This window comes from Cervus canadensis, chromosome 18 (assembly GCF_019320065.1).
Source record: "Cervus canadensis isolate Bull #8, Minnesota chromosome 18, ASM1932006v1, whole genome shotgun sequence".
Taxonomy (NCBI): Eukaryota; Metazoa; Chordata; class Mammalia; order Artiodactyla; family Cervidae; genus Cervus; species Cervus canadensis.
In genome coordinates, this window is record NC_057403.1 from 51,464,839 (window position 1) to 51,483,090 (window position 18,252).

Sequence of the window (18,252 nt, forward strand, 5' to 3'; positions counted from 1 at the left end):
CGTCCAGCTCTGGCGAGGAGCTGGTGAGGACTCCGTCCCCATGAGGGCGCCCCTCGGCCCTCACTCCCCCCAACACCACTCCTGCTACCCTGGCCCCAGGACACCGTCTTCACACAGAGGCCTGGGAGGTGCAGGCCGGACATGCCAAGGTTCATGGCCCGCGGGGGGGCCAGGAGAGGCTGGGAGAGATGGCTCCCACCCTGCCCACCCTCCTCCCTACCTTCTTTTTCAAAAACATAATTTATCTGTGTATTATCAAGAAATCCAGACACTTTAATCAGTGAGCTATGAAGTCAGAATTTCCATTCTTATCTGCGGGAGGAGTGGAAATGGAGGAGATAGCGCGGAGGGATCGCTGGTGGGGAATGTTAATGGGTGGAGAGGCTGGGCTATTGGCCACGGAGACGCCATATCTCCCCCATTATCAAGGCCGTATCTCCCCAACCATCTCGGCGCGGTAATGGGGCCAGTTCAACTTTCCAGTTATCACAGGAGCTGAAACCTGCGCCCGCCAGAGGCCTGGACCAGGAGACAGTTCGGGCAGCCCAGGCCCAGGCCGGCAAAGCCGGGATGGAGAGGAGGACCTGGCTGGGGCCCCCGGGGAACCCTGACCATCAAGGCCCCCGCAGTGAGTGGAGGGGGTTCCTCTGTTCTCTGGGAAAACATCCGGTTTTGGTGGAGCGGAACATAGACATCCTGTGCAGGAGGGGAAACTGAGGCAGCAGGCCACCTCAGGGTCCCAGTGGGGCTGGGTGGCCTCGGCCCTCCTGAGCCACACCAGGCCTATGACATGAAAAGGGTGGGTGTGTGGAGGCATGGCAGGCGGGGACGGGGTGCAAGCAGCCTGCCCTCCTGCCTGCAGCCCTCAGGGTCTCCACCCCGCCCACCCCCAAAGCCTTCTCCAGGTTCCAAGCCCCAGGAGCAGGAAGCATCAGTAATAAAACAGCCCTGGTGGGCTCTACCCCTGCCAGTCCTGACCTGGGGTTCGGGGTATGCTCAGCATGGCCCTAAAATGTTGAGGGCTTTGCAGGTCCCGACGTGGGACACCCTGGGGGATGGGGCACCAGGGCTCATAAACAGAACACCTCTGCCCATTTAGAAGCAGGGGTCCCCACGGCCACTCACTCCTTGGGGAACACTATAGCCGAGGTGCGGAGCAAGGGGCTCACCCGGGGGCCCCGTGTGACTGGGAACTGCCCCAGGTGGGCTCAGTCACCAGGTGCCAGTGCAGTCCTGGCTCTGGTCTCCCTCCTGCAGCTGGGGGCTGGGCTGCGGCTTCTCTGGCCCAGGAAGGGAAGGGACTGGCCCAAGGTCACAGAGCCAGCAAGGAGACCACAGCTGGATGCTCTCTGGAACTGCGGGAAGGCCTCAGTTTCCTGGACTTGAACATAGTGGCACCACGCCCTGGTGCTGTCCCAGCAGGGACAGCTCTGGACTGGGACACCACGACCGTCACCATCCTCTGCTCCCTCCAGGGTGGGAAGCTTGAGCTGCCGTCCGGAGTATGACCTTTCCAATCACTAAGCCTCAGTTTCCCCTCTGAGCACTGAGCTAACTGCTGAGCCCAGGTTGTGAGCTCACGGCTGCAAGAGCTGGGCACCCAGCAGGGGCTTAGTGGGTGCTCAGCTAACGCCTGCTGTCATGACCAGTGCCCACACTGTTGCTGGTCTCAGGATGAGCTTGGGGCCCCATGAGCGGGGGTCACACGAGGATGCTGTGGCTTTCTCTCCCATTACACGGGGCCAAGTGCCTGATGCCAGGGGTGCCTGAAAAGCAGAGCGGGGCTGAGAACGCAGCAGTGTCCTGGATGACCTGTGGGGTGGGCCCTTGGGAAGCTCTTCCCCGTTGCCCACCGCAGGACGGAGCCGAGACCCCTGTCCGGTGGCCCCACCCTCTCCCGCTCCTGCACCCAGGACTCCCTCCTGCTGCATATTGCAGGGTGGAGAAAAGGGAGACTAACGCAGGAGGCTGCGGCAGGTGCACGTGGCAGGTCAGGAAAGCTGGACGGCTTTAAGTGAGAAGCCAAGAGGAACTGGCAGGAAGCAGGGCAAGGGAGGTGGGGGGATGTCATCCCCCTCTTCATTTTAACTTTGCCAAATGACACAGACGACGCAGGGGCTCTGGCCCAGGCTGGACTTCTGCCGTCAGGTCTTGCCAGCCTCGCTGCCCTGTGAGCTCAGCATAATGGTTCTACTGAAACCTTGCAGGGGAACTGAGGCTCGGGGCAGGGGCTGGGCATGCACCCAGCCCAGTGTCTCCACGACGTCCCCACGCTGCAGAGGTGGACACTGAGGCTCAGGAAGGCAGCATGATGTCTGCGGACCTGCAGAGCCCAAGAGCCCCCCGCCCCCGGGGTGCTCCTGCTGCCACCTGCCACCTGCATACAGAGCCCCCACCATGGCCGGCCCCTCCTGCCCAGGGTTCAACATGCACCCTAGTTCTGGGGGTGCCCAGGAGCTGGCGTGGGGTTACACAGACTGCCCCTCTGATCCCCTCTCCACATCATTCATGTCCTGTGTGGCCCTGGTGCAACCACCCACCCTCTCTGATCCTCCATTTTCTGGTGCAAAATGGTTTGAGAACCCCAGTCGAGTCTGGCTGGCTGGGTCTCTGTCCCTGGACCAGCCTGGGGACCTGGGCCAGGGCTGAGCTCCAACGGTATGGGGCTCACGGAAGCTCACATCACACCCATCACCTCTTTCACGGGAGCAGAAACCGTGACTCCCCGGCCAGCAGGCCCAGGAGAGGCAGAACGGAGGGACAGAAGGGGAGGGGAGGGGCCTGCCTATCTGCCCGGCTCTGGCCCAAGGTCAGCCACCACATTCCTGTCCGAGCGGGCGCTGCCTTCTCCCAAACAGGAGACCAGAGGAGGGGGGAGGCGGGGCTGGGCCAGGAGGACACAGGACAACTCAGGAGGGCAGGGCCGGTGGCTGGGGGCTGTGTGGGCAGTGCCCAGAGAAACCTGGGCCCACCTCTGGGGCCCACAGACCCCAGCTCCTGGGTCACAAGGTCTTGAGCATGTCACTGCCTCCCAGGGCCTCAGTTTTCTTGCCTGTAAGATGGGTCAGTCCATAAGGCTGATGATTATTAACAGCAGGTAAGATATCTGGGCTGGAAAGGGACTGAGGGGGCCTGAACCAGCCCTGTCCTGCAGTCAGGGCACGTGGCCCGTGGCTCACCCCCAATGCAAAAACTAACACATGAAGGAAAAGAAGACAGGAGGCAGGACTCTGTGTGACACGGCCAACCCTGGGGAATTCTGGCAAAATATCAGCAGTGCAGCCAGCAGCTCCCAAGGCTGCCACGTCCACCCAAGACTTGACCCCAGACAGCACTTTACAATTTGCATCTGGGATCTCACAGACCCCACATACAGGCCCCAGGAGGAGGTGCTCTTATTAAGCTCCCACTTCAAAAGCAGCAACTGAGGCAGGAGACAGGCCCCTGACCACAGGGTCACAGCAAGGCCAGGACTCAGGCCATGTGGCAGCCCACGCAGAGTCAAGGGCTGGCCAGTGGCCTGGATCTCAGAGCTCCCATGCCCTGCTGCGGGGCACCGGGTGGGGTGGGGTAGAGATGGAACCCCTGGGACCCGGAGTGAAAGGGTCCTGTCCTCAGCCCACATGTTGGCCCCAGGGACGGCTGGGGTGGGTGGCAGCAATATGCCACCCAGCAACAACAGCCCCCCTCTGATGTGGGAGCCAGATATGCCCCACACGCATTGCTCATCGCCTCTGTGTCCCAGCCTTGCGAGAGCATGGTCACACTCCTTCCACAGGTGAGAAAACACAAGATGTCTCCTGAGGCCCCTGGGCTGGCGGCTGTGATGCCGGAGCTGAAGGCAGGCCCACAGGGCTGGAATGGAAAGTTGGGGAGCGGGGCAGGACTCAAGGTCCAGCCTCTTGCCATCTTCATTGGGGCACTGGGCTGGGATATGCCCATTGAACCAGTAGGCAAACTGAGGCAACGGTGGGACACCACACTGATGCTGAACGGGTACCTTCGGCAAGACCCTGTTCATTACAGGCCTCCAGCTCCTCATCTGTGAGGTAGGTACAGGGATGCAGGAGGCCCTAGGGTCCTCTCATTTGGTTACCTGACCCCACAGCCCTTCAACTCTGGGCTGGCTTGGTCCAAACCCATCCAGAGCTCAGGCAGGGAGGGGAAGAGAGGGCGGGGGAGGGGGGGAGGGGGGAGGGGTGGGGGAGAGAGGAACATTGGTGCCAATGCCCAATGCAGCCCTTCTTCTCTGATGGTGAAACCTCAGCTCAGAGAGGACAACTGATGTCAGGTTTGCACAGCCTGGGCATTTGTTCGGCAAGCTGTCATTGGAATGGCTGGAGGGAAAAACTAGCCACGAAGAGGAGTGAGAGGACTCGGGGAGGCTGGGGTGCCCACTTCCTGGACAGGGTCCTTGTATGTGTTTTACTCTCTGGAGACAGTTTGGGAAAAGAGATTTGTCTCTCACAGATAAACTGGAAACCACAGATCTGACTTGACCAATGGACCACAAAGATATCTCGGAGAAGGGGGATGGGGATGCTGGCAGCTGTCTGAGGTGATGTGTATTTCACGTTGATTCCCAGGGACCACCAGTGTCATCATCCCTATTGCATAGACGGGGAAACTGAGGCCAAAAGGGGGTAAAAAGAGAAGCCAGAGAGAAACCCTCCAGATCTCGGCTTGAGCCCAGGCCCCAGTGAGGGGTCAGCCCTGATGGGGGCTGGCCCTCCTCTCCTCACAGGACCGTACACACTGCATGCAGCTTGAGGGTAGCTGAGTCCTTACACGTGGGGCCACCTGCCTCCCGTTGCCACAGTCGAGGACATGGAGGCCCACTTGGCAGGTGTTGGCCCTCACTTCTACAACCCTCCTGGGGCCAGGCCACTCCTGCCAGAGTAGGGAACAGCGGGCAAGGTCCAGAGAGCGAATATGCGATGGTGGCCTCAGTCTCCCCCTCTGTGAAATGGGGACAGGGCTGTTGCAGGAATGGGGAGCAGGGCCAGGACAACCAATAGGATGATGGCTGGTGGGCAGGAGCCAGCCAGGCGCCCAAGCGCTGCCCGGCCAGCCTTCGTGCGGGGACAGGCCTGGGTCTATTTGGGGGTGGGGGGGGCGATACCCATCAGCAAGGCAACAACTGCCTCCAGGAGGAGGCCTGTCGATGGCAGATAGGCTGCCGGGAGTATTATTCACGAGCCCGTCAAGCCCCAGGAACGTCTGGTTGGCATAGAAACAGGAGATAAGGGGTACAATTAATGGCATCGTGTTCCCTCCTCCTTTCTTCCCCAACTGACCCATTTAAATCCCTGGCGGTGCTGGTGCCATGCTGGGCTCCCAGTGACCTCTGGGGAGGGGCTGGTCAGGTGGGCGGGATAAGACCTGGGCTCAGGCCCCGGGCAGGGCTGGCTAAAGCCTCCTGGGAGCCCACTCCTGTCAACGTGAACGTCTCAGGAAGGAGCCGTGGGAGACTTGGCAAGGGCAGGGCTGTGGAAAGACTGCTGGGTACCTCTGCTCCCAGGGGCCCATTGCACAGCTGTGGAGACTGAGGCTGGGAAGCCCAGAGGCAGACAGAAGTGAGGAGCTGTGGTTCCTCACTCCTCTGAGCAGTGTGCTGCTCAGGGTAGGGCCACGCTGCCAGCCTTCCAACTCCAGCTGTCATTTTCTTGGGTGAGAACTTCTGTGCACTTCCGTTGCCCCACAAGGTAAATGGTAAGAAGGGGACCCACCCTAAGACACCGTGTGGCCTGGCGCAGAGTAAGCAGTAGCTACTACTGGTATCACTGTTACTGCCTAATAAGCAAAAGAGCTGTCTTCCCTCAGACGCAGGAAAACCAAGAACTGCTTGGAGACAGTGTGAAGGCCCAACCTTAGGGTCTGCGAGCCCAGTCTGGGTCGCAGCCCACCAGCTGGGGCTCCAGTCAGGGGCAGCTGTGTAGCCAAAGCCCCCTCTCTCCCTGCTTCTTGGCCATTATGGTGCGGTGGTGGGTATTGCAAGGTGGCCCCTAGAACCAGGTGACTCCCTCGGCCTCCCACACCTGGAGGGGATGTGCATGGCTCTGTGAAGATGATCCCTCTTAAGTTCCTAACAACTCAGATAGAGACCACCTCAGCCCCTTCCGGCCCCACTCAGGCTCTCCCTGGAACTGGCTCAGCCAGAAGATGCTGCCAGCCCCTAGGTGGGCGTTGGGCTGCTAGGGGGAGCGGGTAGGTAGCTTAAAGCTCGGAGTGAATGAGTCATCCTGTGGCCACCAATAATTTGCTTAATCAAACTCTGAGGATGTGTGAAAAACACCCCCACCTGTGATGGAGCGGCTGCTGGGGCATGGACCAGCTGCTGGCGCATGGACCGGTAGGGCTTCTTCAGGGAACCCCTTGCCTGGCTGTCCTTGGTTTCCACTCGCCATCTGGAATCATGGCCCCTGGGCACCCTCCCACTGCAAAGGGGCTCAGCACCCCCAGTCTGATCTGGGGGCTTTCTATGTCCCCAGTGTTGAGAGCTGGAAACTGAAGCTACCCCATTGTCCCTGGAGGGACCACCATGCTGGGCTCTTTCCTGACCCCTGCTGGAGGTCCCCCCCTTGCAGGCAGAGCCCCATCTGCCCCCTCCCCCATTTCCCACACTGCTCTCCCTCTGCCTCTGATTCGCTTACCCCACCTCTGGCTCCCAGGGCAGTGACTGTGACCCAGTGCTTGCATACAGCAAGTGCTCAATCAAGACCTGCTGAATGAATCAAGGCAGGTCCGAGTAGACGTTCCCTTCTGATTTTCAGGACCCGTTCAAAAAAAGCTAGTACACTGGGCTCCCCCAACCTCAACCCGGCAGTGGAAGCCACTCTGATTCTTTTCTCAAAAACAACAACAACGACAAAAACTGCAAGGTTATACCTACCAGTTGCTAGGAAGACCCCCAACCCCAACGTGACTCAAGGGGGAAAACATCCTCTCTCGTTCTGCCTCTGACTGTATCTCACACCATCTAATAGGAATCAGGGTTGGGTGTCCCCCACCTCCTGGCCGCTGCAAAGTCAGTTTTCTTTCATTTTGACGGACTGTACCACCCGCAGGGGGAGAATCAACTTCTTGGCAATGAAGTGTGTTTGGGATGAAAACTCGCCCAAACGGACCCAGGCACGCATGCCCCTCCACCCCTCTGCGGCCTTCGGAGGACCCCACTCGCCCCAGCCGCGCCGCCCCCGCGCTGTTGTTGCCTCCAACCCTGCCGGGCCTGGTGGCCGTAGATAAGGCGTCTTATCGCTGTTGGAGATCGCCATCCGGCCGACCGGCCCCGGCGCTTATCTGAGCTCCCATCGACCCGGGCGGGAGGAAACCTCGGCGGGCCGGGGGCGCCGGGGGTCCCTAGCTGCGCTCCGCCCCGTGTTCCCCGCCAGCGCGGCCCGGCCTATCTTCACAGCCATCTGGCCGGCCAAGGCCGCGCTCCCGCCTCGCCCTCCCCCGCTCCCACGTTTGAAGTTAATAAATGGGAGCGCCTATCGCCTCCGCCATCGGTTGTGCGCCTTATCAGCGCGGCACATCTATCTGCGCGCGGAACAAAAGGCGTACAGAGGCGCGGGCAGCTGCGCCCCGGCTTTGGTGGGGGCACGGGGGCGGCGCCCCAAGCGCTCTCCCCCCCCCCCGCCCCCCGCTCGCGGCCTGGTCGCAGGTAAGGCCAGTGGAGCGGGCACACAGCTGCGAGGGCCCGTACGCACAGCCCCGGGCAGAGGGCGGGCGTGCGGGCGCCGCCGCTTGGTGACAATCAGCGCTCGCATCTTAACGCGCCTAGATCTGCCCGGGGGTGGAGACGCCCCGGGCCGCAGGCTGAAGGGATGGTTCCCCAGCTCCACCTCCCAGGGTCGGCTCCCTCCCTAGCCTGGTTCCCGGGCGTACTGAAAGGGGACAGCGGGGCTCGCCCTCCCGCCCGCTTTGGTCCCTGTCCACAACGCGCTCCGCTCAGCCCAACCAGCCCAGCCCGGGCACTCGCCTTGCTCTGGGCCTTATCGGCACTGGCATCGGCTCCCAACCTGCAATCTCCCTGCCCGCGTTATCTGCATTTCTCATCACGCTGAAACACAGACACACGCACACACGAGAACAGACCCAACAGAGGCACACAGGGGAGGAGGGGAAAAAGAAACCAGAGAACCAGCGCAGATCGGGACCTGTGGGTGGTTTTAATACTTGAGTTGACTTGATAGAAGGCGACTTTCGGAAAACAGTCCCGCTTACACGCTGAGGAGTCAGGTTACGGGAACCCGGATTCACGCTTGCCTTCCCCCTCTATGGGATCTGGGGACTAGGCACTCCCCCAGGAGCACTCACAAGGGGTCCTGAAGGCAGAGCTCAGGTGGACAGAAGAGGCAGTGCTCAGGAGCGTGGGGCTGGCCACCTCTTTGCCCCAAGGACTTGACGGGCTGGCCCGGGAGATGTAACCCAGGTAGAAAGCCTTGAGCCCTGGCCCTGGCTGCAGAGGCGTGAAGTTATTATTGGCGTGGGGTGGGGAGTCCTGCTTCCTGTGCACTGCCCTCTTTCAGCGGAGTGGCCCCAAGAGTTCAGGGCGCTCTTATCGCTGGGGTAGGGGGTTGGGGGCTGGGCATCAGCAGTGACTGCCTGGCTCCCCCCTGGGGAATGGCCTTTAATCCAGATGGGTGAGAAACTTGGACACCTGGCCCAGGACTGAGTCCCGGGAGACCCCTCCCTGACTAGGAGCAGCCCCTCGGATAGAACGAGTGCGGGTGTGTGACCGCAAGCCTAGGAGCGCAAGAGCCCCTGTGGTCCTGGCTGGGACACAGGGAGAAGGCCTCCAGGAGGTTGTCCCCGGCAGGGAAAGCTGGAGTTGGAGACCCGGTAGACAGGGCTGGAGCCCAGCTGTGGTAGCAGCACCCCCGCCCCCCACCCCCAGCCAGGAGGTTCTGTGGCCAGAAGGCATGGTGGTGGGCACCCGCGGGTCTCTGTTACTTGGCCTGCACTTCCACGCGCCCTGGGTGCCCCTTCTCCCTCTCAGGTCTCTCTTTCTCCCTCTAGATACAAAGCCTGGGAGAGTCAACCGCGCAAGATAAGATCACAATTTCAGCCCGTCCCGACAGAGCGATCTTATCAGGATGGGACTTGCAGAATGGAATATTTTAAACTTTATCTGAGCCCAGATCGGGGCCGCCTTATCACTGCACCATCTCTGGGATGCGGGGGAGGGGCAGGCCGCGAGGTGGCCGCGCCCCCAGCCACCCCGTTCCGGCCCTCTGGGCGGACACCCCCTCCAGGCCGGACCCCCAGTGCTACAGCCCAGACGCGGGGGCCCGGCCCGCCGGCAGAGATTAGATTACGGCGCGCTTGGCACACAGCGCGGGGGGCGCGGCGCGGGGTGAAGGTCGCGGGCGCCGCGGGCAGAGCGGGGCGGGCCGGGGGCCGGGGTGGGGGGGCGGCGGGGGTCGGGGCCAGCGGGCAAAGTTTGACTTACGCTTGATCTGCCGGGGGTTGCTCTGTTTCCTCCTGGACATGTCTCCGGCGCCGCGCGCCCTCCCGGCGGCCGCCTCTAGCCCCTGGTGGGCGGCGGCGGGCGGCGGGGGCGCGGCGGGGCCGCGGGGCGGCTCATGCCCCCGGCCCCTCGGCTCCACGGCCGCCCCGGCCCGCGCCCCCAGCCCGCCGCGTCCGGCCCGGCGCCGCTGAGGAGGCCGGAGTCTCGGCCCTGCTGTGCGGCCGCGCAGACTGCCGGGGGCGGCGGGCGGCGGGCTGCTGCCGGCTTCTCCGCTCCCGCGCAGACGCCGCCGCCGCCGCCGCCGCCGCTGCTCGGCTCTTCTCAATGGAACCTGCGGGTAGCGCGCGGCGGACCTGGCGGCCTCTGCCTGGGCGCTCGGGGCGTGCGGGCGGGGCGTGCGCGTCACGGCGCCGCGCCTCCGGGCCCGCCCCGCCTCCGGCCCCGCCCCGCCGCCTGGTCCGGCCCCCTGGCCCCGCCCCCGCCCCGCCGCCGGGCCCGCCTCTGGCCCCGGCCCCGCCTCCGGCCCCGCCCCCGCCCGCGCAGCGCGCACCCGCCCCCGGGCGGTCCTGCTTCCTCGCGGCTTTGGCCTCTCCCCGCCTCGGCAGGCCCCGCCCCGACACCCTGACTCGCCCCCTTGCTTCTACGCTGAAATGGTCCCGCCCCGCCTGCTGGCCCCGCCCCGAGGGAGCTGGCCCCCGCTCTGGGGGAACCTGTGGCCTCCTCCACACCTCTTTTGGCCCTGCTGCTTTGTCCCCAGGCCTGGCTCAGGCTCTGCGACCCAATACACTCCGCCGCTCCGGACCACCGCGCCCGACCCGGCTCAAGCTCCCTCTGGGCCCGCCCCCCGATGCCAGCTCCGCCCCCAAGCCTGACCTGACCTGGTTCGGCCCCTAAACTCCGAGGCCCCGCCCAGAGCACACCCCAAAGCCTGGGCTCCGCTCACCGCTCCATCACTCCGCCCCGCTGCTCTATAACTCCGTCTTCAGGGCCTCTGACCTGCCCAGAACTTCTAGGCTCTGCGACCACCCTCCTCGGCCCGCCGGATATGGGACAATGAGGGCCGGGTCAAGCAGCCCGAGGCCTTGACGTCCCACATTGCCTGGGACCAGATTTGGGGTGTGGAGCCGGCTCTGGCACGGTGGGGATTCCACCCAAGACTGGTGGAAGCAGCATCCGCGGGGTTCGCCGCCTCCGGTGACCAGAGCCCCAAATGGAGAGCGAGGGACTTCGGGCCCTCCTCCCTTGGGCTCAGATCTGGCTGGAAATCCGGGAGGCCGCAGAAGCCAGAGGCCTGTGCCTGCTCTCCGGCCCCGCCGCGGCAGCCCCTAGGCGTTGCCCCTCTGGGTCTCTCCTTCCCAGGCCATGCCTCTCCAGGGCGCCCCTGCTGGAGGCCCAGGAAGTAGAAAGGAGCGAGGTTCCCACGGTTAGTACTGCCTGTTCCGGCGGTGGACACGGAGGCCAGCCCTTCTGTCCTTTGGAGTATGTTCATGGGATCCCAGAGGCCCCCCCACGTTCCAGGAGGCTCAAGGTCACACAGCATCAGAGTGGTTCCTGGGAGCTCAACTGTATTCCTTTAATATTCTTGGCCTGCATTTGGTGCACCCCGCCGTCCCCAACCCCATATTCACAAGAAATGGGAAGTTAGCAGGGGCCAGAGGCTAAGGGGAAGAGCTTTGCAAACAGGGTGTCTGGATGCTTGTCCGCAAAGCTGGACCCACCCACCCGATGGCAGGTGATCCTCACAGTCATGTGTGGGGGCTGGCTGGGTGCTAAGCACTCTGCCCTTAGACCCCCTCATTCTGACTCCTGTTGCCCTTGCCCTTCCCCATTAGAAGATGAAGAATTTGCCCCCAGGACCTGGGCACTCTCCCCTGCTGCTGCTGCTCTCAGGAGGGCAGGAGGTTGGCAGGTGGGGCAGAAGGCTGAGGTCCCCCCAGGATAAGCCACTGCCCCCAGACAGGCCAGAACACTGAGGCCAGGAGGCCAAGAGACCTGTCCAGAGTCATGAGCTTGCCCACACTTCCCACTCCCTGCCCAGGCTGTGCCCAGTGGGTACAGCCTTCCTGCAGCTGCCATGGTGCTGTACCCCTTCTCTGTGGAGTACGTGGCTCATAGTTGACTGATTCACTCAGCCCGGGGCTCCCACTATGTCTGTCAATGAGACAAGGGACTCCACCTGTCTGGGTTTCCCATTGGGCCTGCTGCCTTCCCAAAGTGGGGAGCCTCTTTACAGGATGGGCACCTGGCAGTCAGAGGGATCCCTGGAAGAGGTGGCCACGAACTGGACCTCTGCCGGGCTTGAGGCTCCATGCACAGCAAGTGGCACCTAGGTTGGTACCACTGCTGGAGTGGCAGGAGGTCTGTGTGGAGGAGGGTTCTGAGGGTCAGCAGGAGCAGAAGAACCACGACCAGTTAGTGATGCCTGATCCCTGCGGGGGTTGGGGGGGCTTCCCTTGTGGCTCAGTGGTAAAGAATCTGCCTGCAATGCAGGAGCCGCAGGAGACACTGTTCGATCCCTCAATGGGAAGATCCCCTGGAGGAGGGAATGGCAATCCACTCCAGTATTCTTGTCCAGAGAATCCCATGGTTAGAGGAGTCTGGCGGGCTATAGTCCACGGGGTTGCAGAGAGTCAGACACGACTGAGTACGCATGTTGAGGGTGAGGGGAGAGAGGACTGCACTTCAGGCTGCTCTAGGCTCCTAAGACCCCCATTACCCAGGGACTTAAGGGCAGGGGCAGGTCAGAAACAGAACCTGCTGACCAGGACCCACTTCATAATTCTCAGGGCTCACTGGAAAATGAAAATATGGAGCCCCTTGTTCAAAAATTAAACATTTTTGTGCAGCCTCAGAGGAACCTTAAAACAAGGCTAGAGTTCCGTGTACCTGTGCCGGAGGACACCTGCCTGTGAAACGCCATGACAGCCTTGACTCAGGCCGGTGCTGGGGAACTTTGCTTCCATGCTCAGCCCACTCTGTCTGCCTTGCAAGGGCTGTTATTCCCACCACTGAAAAGATAATGACACTGCAGGTTCCTCATGACCAATGGGGGGGGTCACTGGACCTGACGCATACAGGCCATGACACCCTCCACAGAGCTCTATGATCACGACAATAAACTGAGGAAAGAGTAGCAAGAAATACTGAAGAAAGGAAGGCCTGGCTTAGGACAGAGCAGGAGTCACCACCTTTGCCTGGGGAAGTCAAAGAAGGCTGACCGGAGGAGGCGTCATCTCTGTGGGGTTCAGCAGGAGTCCCTGCTCAGATGGCAGAGGGGGAGCTGGGAGAGGGGCTGCTGCGGGGTCCTAGCGGCCACCTGCATTCCTTGGGGGAGTATCACGATTCACATGCAAACATCACTGGTGGTGGAAACAGAACCGTACTCAGTGCACGTGGGCATTTGCAACACGTGCCCTGGAGCTGGGAAGGGCTCGGCGTGGAGCTCGGCTGCCCTGACCACGGCCTGATTGTTTCCTGCTTTGCTGAATTTCAAGCCCTAATAGCCTGGAGGCCCTGGGGAAGGTGCCAAGGGTACCTGGGCCCAGGAGAGGCTCCTAGGGACAGCTCTGGGTGCCCACACTAGGGTCATATCATTATCAGCACCTCTAGCCTTTCCCCGGTCCTTTTTGGGACTGGCTCATGGTCTCTCATGGCATCCTGTCCTAGCAACCCTCTGGTGGTCCCTTGGCAGGAAGTGGCAGCGCTGGGCCTAGGATACAGCATCAAGGCTGTCGTGGTGGTAATGACACTGAGGCTCAGAGTGGCCCTACAGCTCAGAAATGGTCATGATTCCTGTATCCCAGGCAGCCACAGGGCACAGCCCACGTTCTTAACCCTGGCTGGGCCCTGGGAGAACAGGTTCAAATCTTGGCTCTGCCACATAGGAGGCTGTGACCCCGAGCAAGTCCTTAAGCCCTTGGTTTCCTCATCTGTAAGTGGGTGGGGCAGGACCCTCTAGTCTAGATGCCATTGTGGTTCCGGGCTCACATCTGCTCCACCTCTGCCCTGTGGGCCGGCAGTCTGGGGGCTTGGCTTTGCTGATGGGCATGCTCTGTGCTGCCCTGTCCCAGGGGGACTGCCCGGGAGCGGGCAGTGGCTGTGGGTGGGGAGGGGACTGATTGTGGCACTTCCCACATAGCCAGCTCTGTCCTGGTTGTTAGGCCAAGGGAGCCACAGAATGTTCTAGAAACTTAAGCTGAACACTGAAGGATGAAGATGATTCAGGAAAGAGTGGTAGGAGAAAGGCATTCTCGGCTAAGGGAGGAGCAGGGGCAAAGGCTGGGAGGGCTGGACAGACTAGGAGGAGTGTGTCCCTAGCCCAGGTCAGGTAAGGGGCTCTGACTGCCAGGCTGCACCGGAAGTCCTCTTTCTGCCTCACTGTCCCCCCCCCCGAGTGTCCCTGACTGCACCTCCTTATAGCCCTGAGAAGCCCCTTGGGGACTCTGCCATCATCCCCACCCAGCTCTAAGCCTCCTTCACCCACCACCCTGACCGCTGCTGGCCCCGAGCCACTCCTGCCCCCACTGCAGGCTGAAGCCAGTGGGACCTCCCGAAAGCAACTGCGATAATCTCAGCCGGCCCCCCTCAGTCCTCCTCTGAACCTCCCTGAACAGGTCCAGGTGTCCTGCGGCCCCTCACGCTGTTCCTGCCACTAGCGGCACCCTTCCCTCCCACTGCCCGCCCACCTTCCCTTCCTTGAGGAGGCCCTGATTGCTTCCAGACCACGGTGGGCCTCTCCTCTCTGGTCCAGCCTGCAGGGCCCGGGTGCCTTTTCTGTGGTTCTCAGCACTCTGTTACCTCACACGTGGGGTGAGGGCAGAGAGCAGCGGATGGCTCCTCACTGCCAGACCTTGTGCCAAGCACTGTCTGAAGAAGGGACTCTCAGAATTCCTATTTGCCAGACAAGGAAACAGGCTCAGAGAAGTGAAGTCACCCCCTCCCAGGCCACACAGCAGGTGAGGAGCAGAGCCTCCCTTGGAGATCCACACCTGCTGCTCCAGCATGACCCCTGGCGGCTGCCCTGTGGGGAAGGGGGGCCCAGGCCTCTCTCCCCTGCCACCCGTCAGCCCCAGGCCCTGGAGTGCTGGGCAGCCATGCTGGGGGCCCACGCCGACACTCGTCATAACACTGGCTCTGTGAAGGGTTTAATTAACTTCCTGTTTCAAGTTGGGGGGGATAATGAGTTTTGAGCAACACGTGATACCACAAGGAGGTCACACAGCAGCAAGGATGTCAAAATAAATTAAGCTAGGGATCAGAGGCGGCCTGCAGGATGGGCAAGGGAGGAGCCAGGCGATGCCGGGGACAACTGGATGCCACCCTGAGGTGTCCGGGGCAGGCTGCTGCGGGGGGCTGGGGCTGGCTCTGGTCTGGGGGATAGGCTCAGGTGTTCCCTGTCTGAGGGGAGCAGAGGGTGGGACACAGCTGGTCCCCTCTGGGCTCGGCGAGACTCTCTGAAACAGCATCTCTAACAAGCCGTGCCCTCCAAGGCCCTGGGACACACGGGTTCTGCCTGGACACTGTCGTGAGGGGTTAGTGACCCACCCCCTCGTGCAGCTGCCCAGGTGTGGCCTATTTACCAGCCTGGTGCAGACAGGAAATATTATCTGGACGTTTCTGAAGGAAGAGAGTAGGGGTCAGGAAGCTCACACTTCCCCATCCGCCTCCTTCCTTCTCCCTCCCCCTTCCTCCCATTCCAGCGCTGGCGGTACAACTGTGGACAGCAACAGGACGCGGCACTCAAGTCCAGCGGCAGGACAGCAGCCAGGATTAAGGAGCGGGCCGTGGGCGCCCCAGGGCAGATGCGTCTCAGTCCCGCAGCCTCAGGCCTGGGCACTGGGGTGCAGCCGTCATCTTGGCAGGTGGTTAGGGAGGCTGCCTCTGAGCAAATCCCTGAAGGAGGCGAGGGAGGGAGCCAAGTGGACGGCGTGGGGAGAGGCTCTGGCCAGAGCCAGTGAGCCCCAGCACTTAGACCTCGGAGGGAGCCCAAGAGTCAGGGCTGGACAGGTTTCTGATGACTGCTGCACCCAGGGGGGATGGTGAGGCCCTGGGCACTCGCCCTCCTGTCTGGGCCCAGCAATGGGCCTGGGTCTCTCAGCAGCTGAGACAGAGGCGTGTTCAGGCCCAGTTAAACCTACGGAGGGCCCTGTCTGCATCCTCTCTCAGCCGGGGGCTCCAGGGAGGAGGCCGGTGGCCTTGAGCTGCAGCCCACAAGGCCAGGCCAGCTGGTCAGGGAGGCAGCCATTGGCCCGTGGGAAGGGGCTGTGGCCTTGGGTGCCCAGGCCCAGGCTGGAATGCTTGGCGTGGCTGCTTCTGGGCAGTGGTCCTGTAGCCACAGTAGCAGGACCCTGGGCCTGCTGACCACCCACCAGTCAGGCAGAGAAATGGCGTCTCGCGGGGCGCAGCCTCAGGTTCAAGACCAGAGCCCACTGTGGCACATTCTCAGGTGACATGGACAGGACCCACAGCCTCCAGGTCCTGTCCCCCCATGGCGGTGCTTGGAGGGATCCCGGTGACATGGACCTGGCCCATCGCTGGTGGCCCTCTCTGTGGGACTCCGGACGTGCGGATTCTTCTGCCTATGTGAGCATGGCCTTCTACATCCTCTCCCTGGGAGGTTGGGTTCTCTGAGCTGTCTGTGGCCCCGAAGCCTAGACAAGCCCATCCTAAGGACGTTCTCCAGCCATTCCTGGTGGACATGCCCTCTGGCCGCCCAGGCAAGCCTCCCGCTTCATGGGGTCTGGGGACGGGGCCCGGGGATGGGGCCTGCCGCCTGCTCCACCGCCGGCTCTCTCCCTCCCGCAGCCCTGTCCCACGTGCCCAAGCAGACCCCCACGTGCTCTCCGGGCTGTCCCTGCCACCTGCCACTCCTCACCTGCTCCCAGGCACTATCTTCTCTCCGGGCCCATGTCTGGACTGGTGGGGCCAAGGGGTCACTGGGGTCAGGCTTTGGGACCTGGTGGAGTGCAGTTGTCAGATACAGCATTCACGTGACCTTGCTGCTGACCCTCAGGCTGCCCTGCTCCTTGCCCCCTGCCTGGCAGCTCTGGGGGATCTGGTAGTCTCGGGGTGAGGGGCACTCTGGCTTCCTAGAGGGGGCGAGCCAGGCCCTTGGGGCCCAGGCAGAAGGGCTCTGCCTGAGGATGGTGGGCCTGTGGGGGCTGGGCTCTGACTACTCGGGTCCTAAGGGAGCTGTGGCCCCTGAACAGGGTCTGTGCCCACCAAACCCTCTCCTACCCCATCCGGCCAGCTCCCACAGCCCACATGGGGCCCTTCAGGATGCCCACCCCGGACCCCTCGCTTGGGCCGGTTCCCACAGATATGCCCAGAATCAGTCAGGTGTGTGGCTGTGTGTGTGGGTGCTTGTGTATGGTTGTGTGTATGTGGTTGTCTGTGTGGCTGTGTGTGTGGCTGTGGTTGTGTGTGGTTGTATGTGTGCTGTGTGTGTGTGGCTGTGTGTGTGGGTGCTTGTGTGTGGCTGTGTGTGTGGGTGCGCGTGTATGGTTGTGTGTGTGGTTGTATGTGTGGTGTGTGTGGTTGTGTGTGTGGCTGTCTGTGGTTGTGTGTGTGGTGGTGTGTGTGAGGCCTGGGAACAGTGCACCCCTGTGTGCTGTGAGCGTGTCTCTGAGCCCTTCGGTGAGGATGAGGGTGCCCCGCGTACCCGTGATGTGCGCCTGTGGTACCCGAGCTGCCCTGGCCCCACCGGGCTGGCGAATGCTGCCACCTGCTGGCCAGGCTGCTACTGTCCACACATGGGCTCACAGCGCCGCCGTGGGCTCAGCACCCAGGAGGGCAGGTTCACTCATGTCCCGCCCCGAACACTAGAGCTGAGGGGTCCCCGATGTTGTGAGCCTCAGCACCCATGGGCACATGACCCTGCAGAGCGCCAGGCTCATTCCCTCCCCCACCAATCACAGCCTGTGGCAGGGCCTGGACGCCCCATTGTGTTTCCAGAGACGTGGAGGCTGGCCCGAGGCTGACCGAGGCATGGCGAGCTGGGCAGAGGCACCTAGTGCTGCAGACCTGGCCGACCCCACAAGGTGTCCACCACCAAGCCCCCGGATGGTGTTTCTCAAGTGCGGCTCTGAGCCCACTGACTCCACCCACTGCAACCCCAACCCCCAGCTGGCACCCCTTGTCAGCTGCTGGCTTGCTCTGCAGCCCACAGTAGGTGTGTAAGTGCCAGATTGAGGGAGGCAGCCTGCTGGGCAGGGGGCATTGATGGGAGGGGCTGAGACTGAGGGCAAGGACCTGGGCAGAGTGTCCCTGGTGGATGGAAGTGTGGGGCCAGGGCCTGGTGGGACGAGGGGAGTGGTAGGGTGGGTGGGGCTGTGGGCAAGGTGGTCCTGCGCCGTGTGCAGGACCAGTTTCCCTGTGGATGGCGTGGCTCCCCTCCCACTGCCCAGCAGCAAGTGTGGTTGGGGGCCTGCTCTGAGAGATGCTCCCCCACTCTGCCCCCAACAAGCCCAGGCAGCTGTCAGGGGCCAGACAGGGATCTGCTGACCTCCAAGTGCTTGTCCCCAACACAGGGGTCTCTGGAGACATCTTCAGGACTCGGGGTCCCTAGGGGTCAGAGCCTGTGGGGGGCGGTCTCCGGGTCTGGTCCCCCCTGCTGTCTGTGCTGACCTCCGGTTCCCTAACCCAGAGGGGCCCGCAGCACTGAGGCATTATCTTCGCCGTGTTAACGGGTCTGGGACCTGGTGGGACTGCTGCACTGCCGGTAGGCTCTGCAGGGCCAGGTGACTCTGGAGCAGGACGAGGGAGGCGGCTCGGCGGGGCAG

At 62.5% G+C, this 18,252-nt stretch overlaps 1 protein-coding gene across 2 annotated transcripts in view; it reads right to left on the reverse strand.

The window, feature by feature from the left end:
- Positions 1-12,017, reverse strand: part of ZFPM1 (zinc finger protein, FOG family member 1) — a 63,452-nt gene extending 51,435 nt beyond the window's left edge. Inside the window, exon 1 of one of the 2 annotated variants that reach the window (XM_043436687.1) lies at positions 10,201-12,017. The gene's annotated coding sequence lies outside the window, so the exon portion shown is untranslated. Of the gene's footprint in view, positions 1-9,454; positions 9,580-10,200 lie in introns of those variants that run through there. The other variant, XM_043436686.1, reaches the window with a different exon arrangement.
- Positions 12,018-18,252: the final 6,235 nt, after the last annotated feature.